Genomic DNA, 14,643 nt, shown 5'->3' with positions numbered 1-14,643 from the left:
GTGCCGGTTTGAATTTCCTGCAGTTTTCACTGTAAAACCGATTTGGAGCTAGTACCTCCCCATATATATGTATGGAGTGGAGTTTGCAACTGAAAAGAAACTTTGTGTTCCCAACAAGCTAGGTGAAGGACGGCTTTCACACACAATTATCTCTGAGAACTGAGCATGTGGAGAGACTTTCGTTCATGTAGCACAAATGGAACGTGTTGCAGGAGAAACTTTTACTCTGGTTTCTCAGTCTGTTTCCAAGTGCCGTTTTGAAGTTCCTGCAATTATCACTGTAAAACCGAGTTGGAGCTAGTACCTCCCCATATATATGTATGGAGTGGAGATTGCAACTGAAAAGAAATTTTGTGTTCCCAACAAGAGAGGTGAAGGACTGCTTTCACACACACTTATCTCTGAACTGAGCATGTGGAGAGACGTTCGTTCATCAAGCACAATGGGAACGGTTTGCAGGAGGAACTTCTACTCTGGTTTCTCAGTCTGTTTCCTGGTGCTGGTTTGAAGTCCCTGCAGTTTTCACTGTAAAACCGAGTTGGAGCTAGAACCTCCCCATAAATATGTATGGACTGGAGTTTGCAACTGAAAAGAAACTTTTTGTTCCAAAAAAGCAAGTTGAAGGACGGCTTTCCCACACACTTAACTCTCAGAACTGAGCATGTGGAGAGACGTTCGTTCATGTAGCACAAAGGGAACGGGTTGCAGGAGAAACTTTTACTCTGGTTTCTCAGTCTGTTTCCTAGTGCCCGTTTGAAGATCTTGCAGTTTTCACTGTAAAACCGAGTTGGAGCTTGTACCTCCCCATATATATGTATGGAGTGGAGTTTGTAACTGAAAAGAAATTTTGTGTTTCCAACAAGCTAGTTGAAAGACGGCTTTCACACACACATATCTCTCAGAACTGAGCATGTGGAGAGACGTTCGTTCATCTAGCACAAAGGGAAAAGGTTGTGGTAGAAACTTTTACTCTGGTTTCTCAGTCTGTTTCCTAGTGCGGGTTTGAATTTCCTGCAGTTTTCAATGTAAAACCGAGTTGGAGCTAGTACCTCCCCATATATATGTATGGAGTGGAGTTTGCAAGTGAAAAGAAACTTTCTGTTCCCAACAAGCTAGGTGAAGGACGGCTTTCACACACATTATCCCTCAGAACTGAGCATGTGGAGAGACGTTCGTTCATCTAGCACAAAGGGAACGGTTTGCAGGAGAAACTTTTACTCTGGTTTCTCAGTCTGTTTCCTAGTGCCGGTTTGAATTTCCTGCAGTTTTCACTGTAAAACCGATTTGGAGCTAGTACCTCCCCATATATATGTATGGAGTGGAGTTTGCAAGTGAAAAGAAAGTTTGTGTTCCAAAGAAGCTAGGTGAAGGACGGCTTTCACACACACATACCTCTCAGAACTGAGCATGTGGAGAGACGTTCGTTCATCTAGCACAAAGGGAACGGGTTGCAGGAGAAAATTTTACTCTGGTATCTCAGGCTGTTTCCAAGTGCCGGTTTGAATTTCCTGCAGTTTTCACTGTAAAACCGATTTGGAGCTAGTACCTCCCCATATATATGTATGGAGTGGAGTTTGCAACTGAAAAGAAACTTTGTGTTCCCAACAAGCTAGGTGAAGGACGGCTTTCACACACAATTATCTCTGAGAACTGAGCATGTGGAGAGACTTTCGTTCATGTAGCACAAATGGAACGTGTTGCAGGAGGAACTTCTACTCTGTTTTCTCAGTCTGTTTCCTGGTGCTGGTTTGAAGTCCCTGCAGTTTTCACTGTAAAACCGAGTTGGAGCTAGAACCTCCCCATAAATATGTATGGAGTGGAGTTTGCAACTGAAAAGAAACTTTTTGTTCCAAAAATGCTGGTTGAAGGACGGCTTTCCCACACACTTATCTCTCAGAACTGAGCATGTGGAGAGACGTTCGTTCATGTAGCACAAAGGGAACGGGTTGCAGGAGAAACTTTTACTCTGGTTTCTCAGTCTGTTTCCTAGTGCCCGTTTGAAGTTCTTGCAGTTTTCACTGTAAAACCGAGTTGGAGCTTGTACCTCCCCATATATATGTATGGAGTGGAGTTTGTAACTGAAAAGAAATTTTGTGTTCCCAACAAGCTAGTTGAAAGACGGCTTTCACACACACATATCTCTCAGAACTGAGCATGTGGAGAGACGTTCGTTCATCTAGCACAAAGGGAAAAGGTTGCGGGAGAAACTTTTACTCTGGTTTCTCAGTCTGTTTCCTAGTGCGGGTTTGAATTTCCTGCAGTTTTCAATGTAAAACCGAGTTGGAGCTAGTACCTCCCCATATATATGTATGGAGTGGAGTTTGCAAGTGAAAGGAAACTTTCTGTTCCCAACAAGCTAGGTGAAGGACGGCTTTCACACACATTATCCCTCAGAACTGAGCATGTGGAGAGACGTTCGTTCATCTAGCACAAAGGGAACGGTTTGCAGGAGAAACTTTTACTCTGGTTTCTCAGTCTGTTTCCTAGTGCGGGTTTGAATTTCCTGCCGTTTTCACTGTAAAACCGATTTGGAGCTAGTACCTCCCCATATATATGTATGGAGTGGAGTTTGCAAGTGAAAAGAAACTTTGTGTTCCAAAGAAGCTAGGTGAAGGACGGCTTTCACACACACTTACCTCTCAGAACTGAGCATGTGGAGAGACGTTCGTTCATCTAGCACAAAGGGAACGGGTTGCAGGAAGAACTTTTACTCTGGTTTCTCAGTCTATTTCCTACTGCCGGTTTGTATTTCCTGCAGTTTTCACTGTAAAACCGAGTTGGAGATCGTACCTCCCCATGTATATGTATGGAGTGGATTTTGCAACTGAAAAGAAACTTTTTGTTCCAAAAAAGCTAGTTGAAGGACGGCTTTCCACACACTTAACTCTCAGAACTGAGCATGTGGAGAGACGTTCGTTCATGTAGCACAAAGGGAACGGGTTGCAGGAGATACTTTTACTCTGGTTTCTCAGTCTGTTTCCAAGTGCCGGTTTGAAGTTCCTGCAGTTTTCACTGTAAAACAGAGTTGGAGCTAGTACCTCCCCATATATATGTATGGAGTGGAGTTTGCAACTGAAAAGAAATTTTGTGTTCCCAACAAGAGAGGTGAAGTACGGCTTTCACACACACTTATCTCTCAGAACTGAGCATGTGGAGAGACGTTCTTTCATTTAGCACAAAGGGAACGGGTTGCAGGAGAAACTTTTACTCTGGTTTCTCAGTCTGTTTCCTAGTGCCGGTTTGAAGTTCTTGCAGTTTTCACTGTAAAACCGAGTTGGAACTCTTACCTCCCCATATATATGTATGGATTGGAGATTGCATGTGAAAAGAAACTTTTTGTTCCAAAGAAGCTAGGTGAAGGACGGCTTTCACACACACTTATCTCTCAGAACTGAGCATGTGGAGAGACTTTCGTTCATCTAGCACAAAGGGAACGGGTTGCAGGAGAAACTTTTACTCTGGTTTCTCAGTCTGTTTCCTAGTGCCGGTTTGAAGTTCTTGCAGTTTTCACTGTAAAACCGAGTTGGAGCTCGTACTTCCCCATATATATGTATGGAGTGGAGTTTGCAAATGAAAAGAAATTTTGTGTTCCCAACAAGCTAGGTGAAGGACGGCTTTCACACACACTTATCTCTCAGAACTGAGCATGTGGAAAGACGTTCTTTCATCTAGCACAATGGGAACGGGTTGCAGGAGAAATTTTTACTCTGGTTTCTCAGTCTGTTTCCTAGTGCCGGTTTGAAGTTCTTGCAGTTTTCACTGTAAAACCGAGTTGGAGCTCGTACCTCCCCATATATATGTATGGAGTGGAGTTTGCAACTGAAAAGAAATTTTGTGTTCCCAACAAGCTAGTTGAAGGACGGTTTCACACAAACATATCTCTCAGAACTGAGCATGTGGAGAGACGCTCGTTCATCTAGCACAAAGGGAAAAGGTTGCGGGAGAAACTTTTACTCTGGTTTCTCAGTCTGTTTCCTAGTGCGGGTTTGAATTTCCTGAAGTTTTCAATGTAAAACCGAGTTGGAGCTAGTACCTCCCCATATATATGTATGGAGTGGAGTTTGCAAGTGAAAAGAAACTTTCTGTTCCCAACAAGCTAGGTGAAGGACGGCTTTCACACACATTATCCCTCAGAACTGAGCATGTGGAGAGACGTTCGTTCATCTAGCACAAAGGGAACGGGTTGCAGGTGGAACTTTTACTTAGGTTTCTCAGTCTGTTTCCTACTGCCGGTTTGAAGTTCCTGCAGTTTTCACTGTAAAACCGAGTTGGAGCTAGTACTTCCCCATATATATGTATGGATTGGAGATTGCAAGTGAAAAGAAACTTTTTGTTCCAAAGAAGCTAGGTGAAGGACGGCTTTCACACACACTTATCTCTCAGAACTGAGCATGTGGAGAGACGTTCGTTCATGTAGCACAAAGGGAACGGGTTGCAGGAGCAACTTTTTCTCTGGTTTCTCAGTCTGTTTCCTAGTGCCGGTTTGAAGTTCTTGCAGTTTTCACTGTAAAACCGAGTTTGAGCTCTTACCTCCCCATATATATGTATGGATTGGAGATTGCAAGTGAAAAGAAACTTTTTGTTCCAAAGAAGCTAGGTGAAGGACGGCTTTCACACACACTTATCTCTCAGAACTGAGCATGTGGAGAGACGTTCGTTCATGTACCACAAAGGGAACGGGTTGCAGGGGAAACATTTACTCTGGTTTCTCAGTCTGTTTCCTAGTGCCGGTTTGAATTTCCTGCAGTTTTCAATGTAAAACCGAGTTGGAGCTAGTACCTCCCCATATATATGTATGGAGTGGAGTTTGTAACTGAAAAGAAATTTTGTGTTTCCAACAAGCTAGTTGAAAGACGGCTTTCACACACACATATCTCTCAGAACTGAGCATGTGGAGAGACGTTCGTTCATCTAGCACAAAGGGAAAAGGTTGCGGGAGAACCTTTTACTCTGGTTTCTCAGTCTGTTTCCTAGTGCGGGTTTGAATTTCCTGCAGTTTTCAATGTAAAACCGAGTTGGAGCTAGTACCTCCCCATATATATGTATGGAGTGGAGTTTGCAACTGAAAAGAAATTTTGTGTTCCCAACAAGCTAGGTGAAGGACGGCTTTCACACACAATTATCTCTGAGAACTGAGCATGTGGAGAGACTTTCGTTCATGTAGCATAAATGGAACGTGTTGCAGGAGGAACTTCTACTCTGTTTTCTCAGTCTGTTTCCTGGTGCTGGTTTGAAGTCCCTGCAGTTTTCACTGTAAAACCGAGTTGGAGCTAGAACCTCCCCATAAATATGTATGGAGTGGAGTTTGCAACTGAAAAGAAACTTTTTGTTCCAAAAATGCTGGTTGAAGGACGGCTTTCCCACACACTTATCTCTCAGAACTGAGCATGTGGAGAGACGTTCGTTCATGTAGCACAAAGGGAACGGGTTGCAGGAGAAACTTTTACTCTGGTTTCTCAGTCTGTTTCCTAGTGCCCGTTTGAAGTTCTTGCAATTTTCACTGTAAAACCGAGTTGGAGCTTGTACCTCCCCATATATATGTATGGAGTGGAGTTTGTAACTGAAAAGAAATTTTGTGTTCCCAACAAGCTAGTTGAAAGACGGCTTTCACACACACATATCTCTCAGAACTGAGCATGTGGAGAGACGTTCGTTCATCTAGCACAAAGGGAAAAGGTTGCGGGAAAAACTTTTACTCTGGTTTCTCAGTCTGTTTCCTAGTGCGGGTTTGAATTTCCTGCAGTTTTCAATGTAAAACCGAGTTGGAGCTAGTACCTCCCCATATATATGTATGGAGTGGAGTTTGCAAGTGAAAAGAATCTTTCTGTTCCCAACAAGCTAGGTGAAGGACGGCTTTCACACACATTATCCCTCAGAACTGAGCATGTGGAGAGACGTTCGTTCATCTAGCACAAAGGGAACGGTTTGCAGGAGAAACTTTTACTCTGGTTTCTCAGTCTGTTTCCTAGTGCCGGTTTGAATTTCCTGCAGTTTTCACTGTAAAACCGATTTGGAGCTAGTACCTCCCCATATATATGTATGGAGTGGAGTTTGCAAGTGAAAAGAAACTTTGTGTTCCAAAGAAGCTAGGTGAAGGACGGCTTTCACACACACTTACCTCTCAGAACTGAGCATGTGGAGAGACGTTCGTTCATCTAGCACAAAGGGAACGGGTTGCAGGAAGAACTTTTACTCTGGTTTCTCAGTCTATTTCCTACTGCCGGTTTGTATTTCCTGCAGTTTTCACTGTAAAACCGAGTTGGAGCTCGTACCTCCCCATGTATATGTATGGAGTGGATTTTGCAACTGAAAAGAAACTTTTTATTCCAAAAAAGCTAGTTGAAGGACGGCATTCCCACACACTTAACTCTCAGAACTGAGCATGTGGAGAGACGTTCGTTCATGTAGCACAAAGGGAACGGGTTGCAGGAGATACTTTTACTCTGGTTTCTCAGTCTGTTTCCAAGTGCCGGTTTGAAGTTCCTGCAGTTTTCACTGTAAAACCGAGTTGGAGCTAGTACCTCCCCATATATATGTATGGAGTGGAGTTTGCAACTGAAAAGAAATTTTGTGTTCCCAACAAGAGAGGTGAAGTACGGCTTTCACACACACTTATCTCTCAGAACTGAGCATGTGGAGAGACGTTCTTTCATTTAGCACAAAGGGAACGGGTTGCAGGAGAAACTTTTACTCTGGTTTCTCAGTCTGTTTCCTAGTGCCGGTTTGAAGTTCTTGCAGTTTTCACTGTAAAACCGAGTTGGAACTCTTACCTCCCCATATATATGTATGGATTGGAGATTGCATGTGAAAAGAAACTTTTTGTTCCAAAGAAGCTAGGTGAAGGACGGCTTTCACACACACTTATCTCTCAGAACTGAGCATGTGGAGAGACTTTCGTTCATCTAGCACAAAGGGAATGGGTTGCAGGAGAAACTTTTACTCTGGTTTCTCAGTCTGTTTCCTAGTGCCGGTTTGAAGTTCTTGCAGTTTTCACTGTAAAACCGAGTTGGAGCTCGTACTTCCCCATATATATGTATGGAGTGGAGTTTGCAAATGAAAAGAAATTTTGTGTTCCCAACAAGCTAGGTGAAGGACGGCTTTCACACACACTTATCTCTCAGAACTGAGCATGTGGAAAGACGTTCTTTCATCTAGCACAATGGGAACGGGTTGCAGGAGAAACTTTTACTCTGGTTTCTCAGTCTGTTTCCTAGTGCCGGTTTGAAGTTCTTGCAGTTTTCACTTTAAAACCGAGTTGGAGCTCGTACCTCCCCATATATATGTATGGAGTGGAGTTTGCAAGTGAAAAGAAACTTTCTGTTCCCAACAAGCTAGGTGAAGGACGGCTTTCACACACATTATCCCTCAGAACTGAGCATGTGGAGAGACGTTCGTTCATCTAGCACAAAGGGAGAGGTTTGCAGGAGAAACTTTTACTCTGGTTTCTCAGTCTGTTTCCTAGTGCCGGTTTGAATTTCCTGCAGTTTTCACTGTAAAACCGATTTGGAGCTAGTACCTCCCCATATATATGTATGGAGTGGAGTTTGCAAGTGAAAAGAAACTTTTTGTTCCAAAAAAGCTAGTTGAAGGACGGCTTTCCCACACACTTAACTCTCAGAACTGAGCATGTGGAGAGACGTTCGTTCATGTAGCACAAAGGGAACGGGTTGCAGGAGATACTTTTACTCTGGTTTCTCAGTCTGTTTCCAAGTGCCGGTTTGAAGTTCCTGCAGTTTTCACTGTAAAACCGAGTTGGAGCTCGTACCTACCCATATAAATGTATGGAGTGGAGTTTGCAACTGAAAAGAAATTTTGTGTTCCCAACAAGAGAGGTGAAGTACGGCTTTCACACACACTTATCTCTCAGAACTGAGCATGTGGAGAGACGTTCTTTCATTTAGCACAAAGGGAACGGGTTGCAGGAGAAACTTTTACTCTGGTTTCTCAGTCTGTTTCCTAGTGCCGGTTTGAAGTTCTTGCAGTTTTCACTGTAAAATCGAGTTGGAACTCTTACCTCCCCATATATATGTACGGATTGGAGATTGCATGTGAAAAGAAACTTTTTGTTCCAAAGAAGCTAGGTGAAGGACGGCTTTCACACACACTTATCTCTCAGAACTGAGCATGTGGAGAGACTTTCGTTCATCTAGCACAAAGGGAACGGGTTGCAGGAGAAACTTTTACTCTGGTTTCTCAGTCTGTTTCCTAGAGCCGGTTTGACGTTCTTGCAGTTTTCACTGTAAAACCGAGTTGGAGCTCGTACCTCCCCATATATATGTATGGAGTGGAGTTTGCAACTGAAAAGAAACTTTTTGTTCCAAAAAAGCTGGTTGAAGGACGGCTTTCCCACACACTTATCTCTCAGAACTGAGCATGTGGAGAGACGTTCGTTCATGTAGCACAAAGGGAACGGGTTGCAGGAGATACTTTTAATCTGGTTTCTCAGTCTGTTTCCAAGTGCCGGTTTGAAGTTCCTGCAGTTTTCACTGTAAAACCGAGTTGGAGCTAGTACCTCCCCATATATATGTATGGAGTGGAGTTTGCAACTGAAAAGAAATTTTGTGTTCCCAACAAGAGAGGTGAAGTACGGCTTTCACACACACTTATCTCTCAGAACTGAGCATGTGGAGAGACGTTCTTTCATTTAGCACAAAGGGAACGGGTTGCAGGAGAAACTTTTACTCTGGTTTCTCAGTCTGTTTCCTAGTGCCGGTTTGAAGTTCTTGCAGTTTTCACTGTAAAATCGAGTTGGAACTCTTACCTCCCCATATATATGTATGGATTGGAGATTGCATGTGAAAAGAAACTTTTTGTTCCAAAGAAGCTAGGTGAAGGACGGCTTTCACACACACTTATCTCTCAGAACTGAGCATGTGGAGAGACTTTCGTTCATCTAGCACAAAGGGAACGGGTTGCAGGAGAAACTTTTACTCTGGTTTCTCAGTCTGTTTCCTAGTGCCGGTTTGAAGTTCTTGCAGTTTTCACTGTAAAACCGAGTTGGAGCTCGTACCTCCCCATATATATGTATGGAGTGGAGTTTGCAACTGAAAAGAAACTTTTTGTTCCAAAAAAGCTGGTTGAAGGACGGCTTTCCCACACACTTATCTCTCAGAACTGAGCATGTGGAGAGACGTTCGTTCATGTAGCACAAAGGGAACGGGTTGCAGGAGATACTTTTACTCTGGTTTCTCAGTCTGTTTCCAAGTGCCGGTTTGAAGTTCCTGCAGTTTTCACTGTAAAACCGAGTTGGAGCTCGTACCTACCCATATATATGTATGGAGTGGAGTTTGCAAATGAAAAGAAATTTTGTGTTCCCAACAAGCTAGGTGAAGGACGGCTTTCACACACACTTATCTCTCAGAACTGAGCATGTGGAAAGACGTTCTTTCATCTAGCACAATGGGAACGGGTTGCAGGAGAAACTTTTACTCTGGTTTCTCAGTCTGTTTCCTAGTGCCGGTTTGAAGTTCTTGCAGTTTTCACTGTAAAACCGAGTTGGAGCTCGTACCTCCCCATATATATGTATGGAGTGGAGTTTGCAACTGAAAAGAAATTTTGTGTTCCCAACAAGCTAGTTGAAGGACGGTTTCACACAAACATATCTCTCAGAACTGAGCATGTGGAGAGACGCTCGTTCATCTAGCACAAAGGGAAAAGGTTGCGGGAGAAACTTTTACTCTGGTTTCTCAGTCTGTTTCCTAGTGCGGGTTTGAATTTCCTGAAGTTTTCAATGTAAAACCGAGTTGGAGCTAGTACCTCCCCATATATATGTATGGAGTGGAGTTTGCAAGTGAAAAGAAACTTTCTGTTCCCAACAAGCTAGGTGAAGGACGGCTTTCACACACATTATCCCTCAGAACTGAGCATGTGGAGAGACGTTCGTTCATCTAGCACAAAGGGAAAGGTTTGCAGGAGAAACTTTTACTCTGGTTTCTCAGTCTGTTTCCTAGTGCCGGTTTGAATTTCCTGCAGTTTTCACTGTAAAACCGATTTGGAGCTAGTACCTCCCCATATATATGTATGGAGTGGAGTTTGCAAGTGAAAAGAAACTTTTTGTTCCAAAAAAGCTAGTTGAAGGACGGCTTTCCCACACACTTAACTCTCAGAACTGAGCATGTGGAGAGACGTTCGTTCATGTAGCACAAAGGGAACGGGTTGCAGGAGATACTTTTACTCTGGTTTCTCAGTCTGTTTCCAAGTGCCGGTTTGAAGTTCCTGCAGTTTTCACTGTAAAACCGAGTTGGAGCTCGTACCTACCCATATAAATGTATGGAGTGGAGTTTGCAACTGAAAAGAAATTTTGTGTTCCCAACAAGAGAGGTGAAGTACGGCTTTCACACACACTTATCTCTCAGAACTGAGCATGTGGAGAGACGTTCTTTCATTTAGCACAAAGGGAACGGGTTGCAGGAGAAACTTTTACTCTGGTTTCTCAGTCTGTTTCCTAGTGCCGGTTTGAAGTTCTTGCAGTTTTCACTGTAAAATCGAGTTGGAACTCTTACCTCCCCATATATATGTACGGATTGGAGATTGCATGTGAAAAGAAACTTTTTGTTCCAAAGAAGCTAGGTGAAGGACGGCTTTCACACACACTTATCTCTCAGAACTGAGCATGTGGAGAGACTTTCGTTCATCTAGCACAAAGGGAACGGGTTGCAGGAGAAACTTTTACTCTGGTTTCTCAGTCTGTTTCCTAGTGCCGGTTTGACGTTCTTGCAGTTTTCACTGTAAAACCGAGTTGGAGCTCGTACCTCCCCATATATATGTATGGAGTGGAGTTTGCAACTGAAAAGAAACTTTTTGTTCCAAAAAAGCTGGTTGAAGGACGGCTTTCCCACACACTTATCTCTCAGAACTGAGCATGTGGAGAGACGTTCGTTCATGTAGCACAAAGGGAACGGGTTGCAGGAGATACTTTTAATCTGGTTTCTCAGTCTGTTTCCAAGTGCCGGTTTGAAGTTCCTGCAGTTTTCACTGTAAAACCGAGTTGGAGCTAGTACCTCCCCATATATATGTATGGAGTGGAGTTTGCAACTGAAAAGAAATTTTGTGTTCCCAACAAGAGAGGTGAAGTACGGCTTTCACACACACTTATCTCTCAGAACTGAGCATGTGGAGAGACGTTCTTTCATTTAGCACAAAGGGAACGGGTTGCAGGAGAAACTTTTACTCTGGTTTCTCAGTCTGTTTCCTAGTGCCGGTTTGAAGTTCTTGCAGTTTTCACTGTAAAATCGAGTTGGAACTCTTACCTCCCCATATATATGTATGGATTGGAGATTGCATGTGAAAAGAAACTTTTTGTTCCAAAGAAGCTAGGTGAAGGACGGCTTTCACACACACTTATCTCTCAGAACTGAGCATGTGGAGAGACTTTCGTTCATCTAGCACAAAGGGAACGGGTTGCAGGAGAAACTTTTACTCTGGTTTCTCAGTCTGTTTCCTAGTGCCGGTTTGAAGTTCTTGCAGTTTTCACTGTAAAACCGAGTTGGAGCTCGTACCTCCCCATATATATGTATGGAGTGGAGTTTGCAACTGAAAAGAAACTTTTTGTTCCAAAAAAGCTGGTTGAAGGACGGCTTTCCCACACACTTATCTCTCAGAACTGAGCATGTGGAGAGACGTTCGTTCATGTAGCACAAAGGGAACGGGTTGCAGGAGATACTTTTACTCTGGTTTCTCAGTCTGTTTCCAAGTGCCGGTTTGAAGTTCCTGCAGTTTTCACTGTAAAACCGAGTTGGAGCTCGTACCTACCCATATATATGTATGGAGTGGAGTTTGCAACTGAAAAGAAATTTTGTGTTCCCAACAAGAGAGGTGAAGTACGGCTTTCACACACACTTATCTCTCAGAACTGAGCATGTGGAGAGACGTTCTTTCATTTAGCACAAAGGGAACGGGTTGCAGGAGAAACTTTTACTCTGGTTTCTCAGTCTGTTTCCTAGTGCCGGTTTGAAGTTCTTGCAGTTTTCACTGTAAAATCGAGTTGGAACTCTTACCTCCCCATATATATGTACGGATTGGAGATTGCATGTGAAAAGAAACTTTTTGTTCCAAAGAAGCTAGGTGAAGGACGGCTTTCACACACACTTATCTCTCAGAACTGAGCATGTGGAGAGACTTTCGTTCATCTAGCACAAAGGGAACGGGTTGCAGGAGAAACTTTTACTCTGGTTTCTCAGTCTGTTTCCTAGTGCCGGTTTGACGTTCTTGCAGTTTTCACTGTAAAACCGAGTTGGAGCTCGTACCTCCCCATATATATGTATGGAGTGGAGTTTGCAACTGAAAAGAAACTTTTTGTTCCAAAAAAGCTGGTTGAAGGACGGCTTTCCCACACACTTATCTCTCAGAACTGAGCATGTGGAGAGACGTTCGTTCATGTAGCACAAAGGGAACGGGTTGCAGGAGATACTTTTAATCTGGTTTCTCAGTCTGTTTCCAAGTGCCGGTTTGAAGTTCCTGCAGTTTTCACTGTAAAACCGAGTTGGAGCTAGTACCTCCCCATATATATGTATGGAGTGGAGTTTGCAACTGAAAAGAAATTTTGTGTTCCCAACAAGAGAGGTGAAGTACGGCTTTCACACACACTTATCTCTCAGAACTGAGCATGTGGAGAGACGTTCTTTCATTTAGCACAAAGGGAACGGGTTGCAGGAGAAACTTTTACTCTGGTTTCTCAGTCTGTTTCCTAGTGCCGGTTTGAAGTTCTTGCAGTTTTCACTGTAAAATCGAGTTGGAACTCTTACCTCCCCATATATATGTATGGATTGGAGATTGCATGTGAAAAGAAACTTTTTGTTCCAAAGAAGCTAGGTGAAGGACGGCTTTCACACACACTTATCTCTCAGAACTGAGCATGTGGAGAGACTTTCGTTCATCTAGCACAAAGGGAACGGGTTGCAGGAGAAACTTTTACTCTGGTTTCTCAGTCTGTTTCCTAGTGCCGGTTTGAAGTTCTTGCAGTTTTCACTGTAAAACCGAGTTGGAGCTCGTACCTCCCCATATATATGTATGGAGTGGAGTTTGCAACTGAAAAGAAACTTTTTGTTCCAAAAAAGCTGGTTGAAGGACGGCTTTCCCACACACTTATCTCTCAGAACTGAGCATGTGGAGAGACGTTCGTTCATGTAGCACAAAGGGAACGGGTTGCAGGAGATACTTTTACTCTGGTTTCTCAGTCTGTTTCCAAGTGCCGGTTTGAAGTTCCTGCAGTTTTCACTGTAAAACCGAGTTGGAGCTCGTACCTACCCATATATATGTATGGAGTGGAGTTTGCAACTGAAAAGAAATTTTGTGTTCCCAACAAGAGAGGTGAAGTACGGCTTTCACACACACTTATCTCTCAGAACTGAGCATGTGGAGAGACGTTCTTTCATTTAACACAAAGGGAACGGGTTGCAGGAGAAACTTTTACTCTGGTTTCTCAGTCTGTTTCCTAGGGCCGGTTTGAAGTTCTTGCAGTTTTCACTGTAAAATCGAGTTGGAACTCTTACCTCCCCATATATATGTATGGATTGGAGATTGCATGTGAAAAGAAACTTTTTGTTCCCAACAAGCTAGTTGAAAGACGGCTTTCACACACACTTATCTCTCAGAACTGAGCATGTGGAGAGACTTTCGTTCATCTAGCACAAAGGGAACGGGTTGCAGGAGAAACTTTTACTCTGGTTTCTCAGTCTGTTTCCTAGTGCCGGTTTGAAGTTCTTGCAGTTTTCACTGTAAAACCGAGTTGGAGCTCGTACCTCCCCATATATATGTATGGAGTGGAGTTTGCAACTGAAAAGAAACTTTTTGTTCCAAAAAAGCTGGTTGAAGGACGGCTTTCCCACACACTTATCTCTCAGAACTGAGCATGTGGAGAGACGTTCGTTCATGTAGCACAAAGGGAACGGGTTGCAGGAGATACTTTTACTCTGGTTTCTCAGTCTGTTTCCAAGTGCCGGTTTGAAGTTCCTGCAGTTTTCACTGTAAAACCGAGTTGGAGCTCGTACCTCCCCATATATATGTATGGAGTGGAGTTTGCAACTGAAAAGAAATTTTGTGTTCCCAACAAGAGAGGTGAAGTACGGCTTTCACACACACTTATCTCTCAGAACTGAGCATGTGGAGAGACGTTCTTTCATTTAGCACAAAGGGAACGGTTTGCAGGAGAAACTTTTACTCTGGTTTCTCAGTCTGTTTCCTAGTGCCGGTTTGAAGTTCTTGCAGTTTTCACTGTAAAATCGAGTTGGAACTCTTACCTCCCCATATATATGTATGGATTGGAGATTGCATGTGAAAAGAAACTTTTTGTTCCAAAGAAGCTAGGTGAAGGACGGCTTTCACACACACTTATCTCTCAGAACTGAGCATGTGGAGAGACTTTCGTTCATCTAGCACAAAGGGAACGGGTTGCAGGAGAAACTTTTACTCCGGTTTCTCAGTCTGTTTCCTAGTGCCGGTTTGAAGTTCTTGCAGTTTTCACTGTAAAACCGAGTTGGAGCTCGTACCTCCCCATATATATGTATGGAGTGGAGTTTGCAACTGAAAAGAAACTTTTTGTTCCAAAAAAGCTGGTTGAAGGACGGCTTCCCACACACTTATCTCTCAGAACTGAGCATGTGGAGAGACGTTCATTCATGTAGCACAAAGGGAACGGGTTGCAGG

Source organism: Camelus bactrianus, chromosome 21 (assembly GCF_048773025.1).
Source record: "Camelus bactrianus isolate YW-2024 breed Bactrian camel chromosome 21, ASM4877302v1, whole genome shotgun sequence".
Classification (NCBI taxonomy): Eukaryota; Metazoa; Chordata; class Mammalia; order Artiodactyla; family Camelidae; genus Camelus; species Camelus bactrianus.
Note: the sequence above shows the minus strand (reverse complement) of the source record.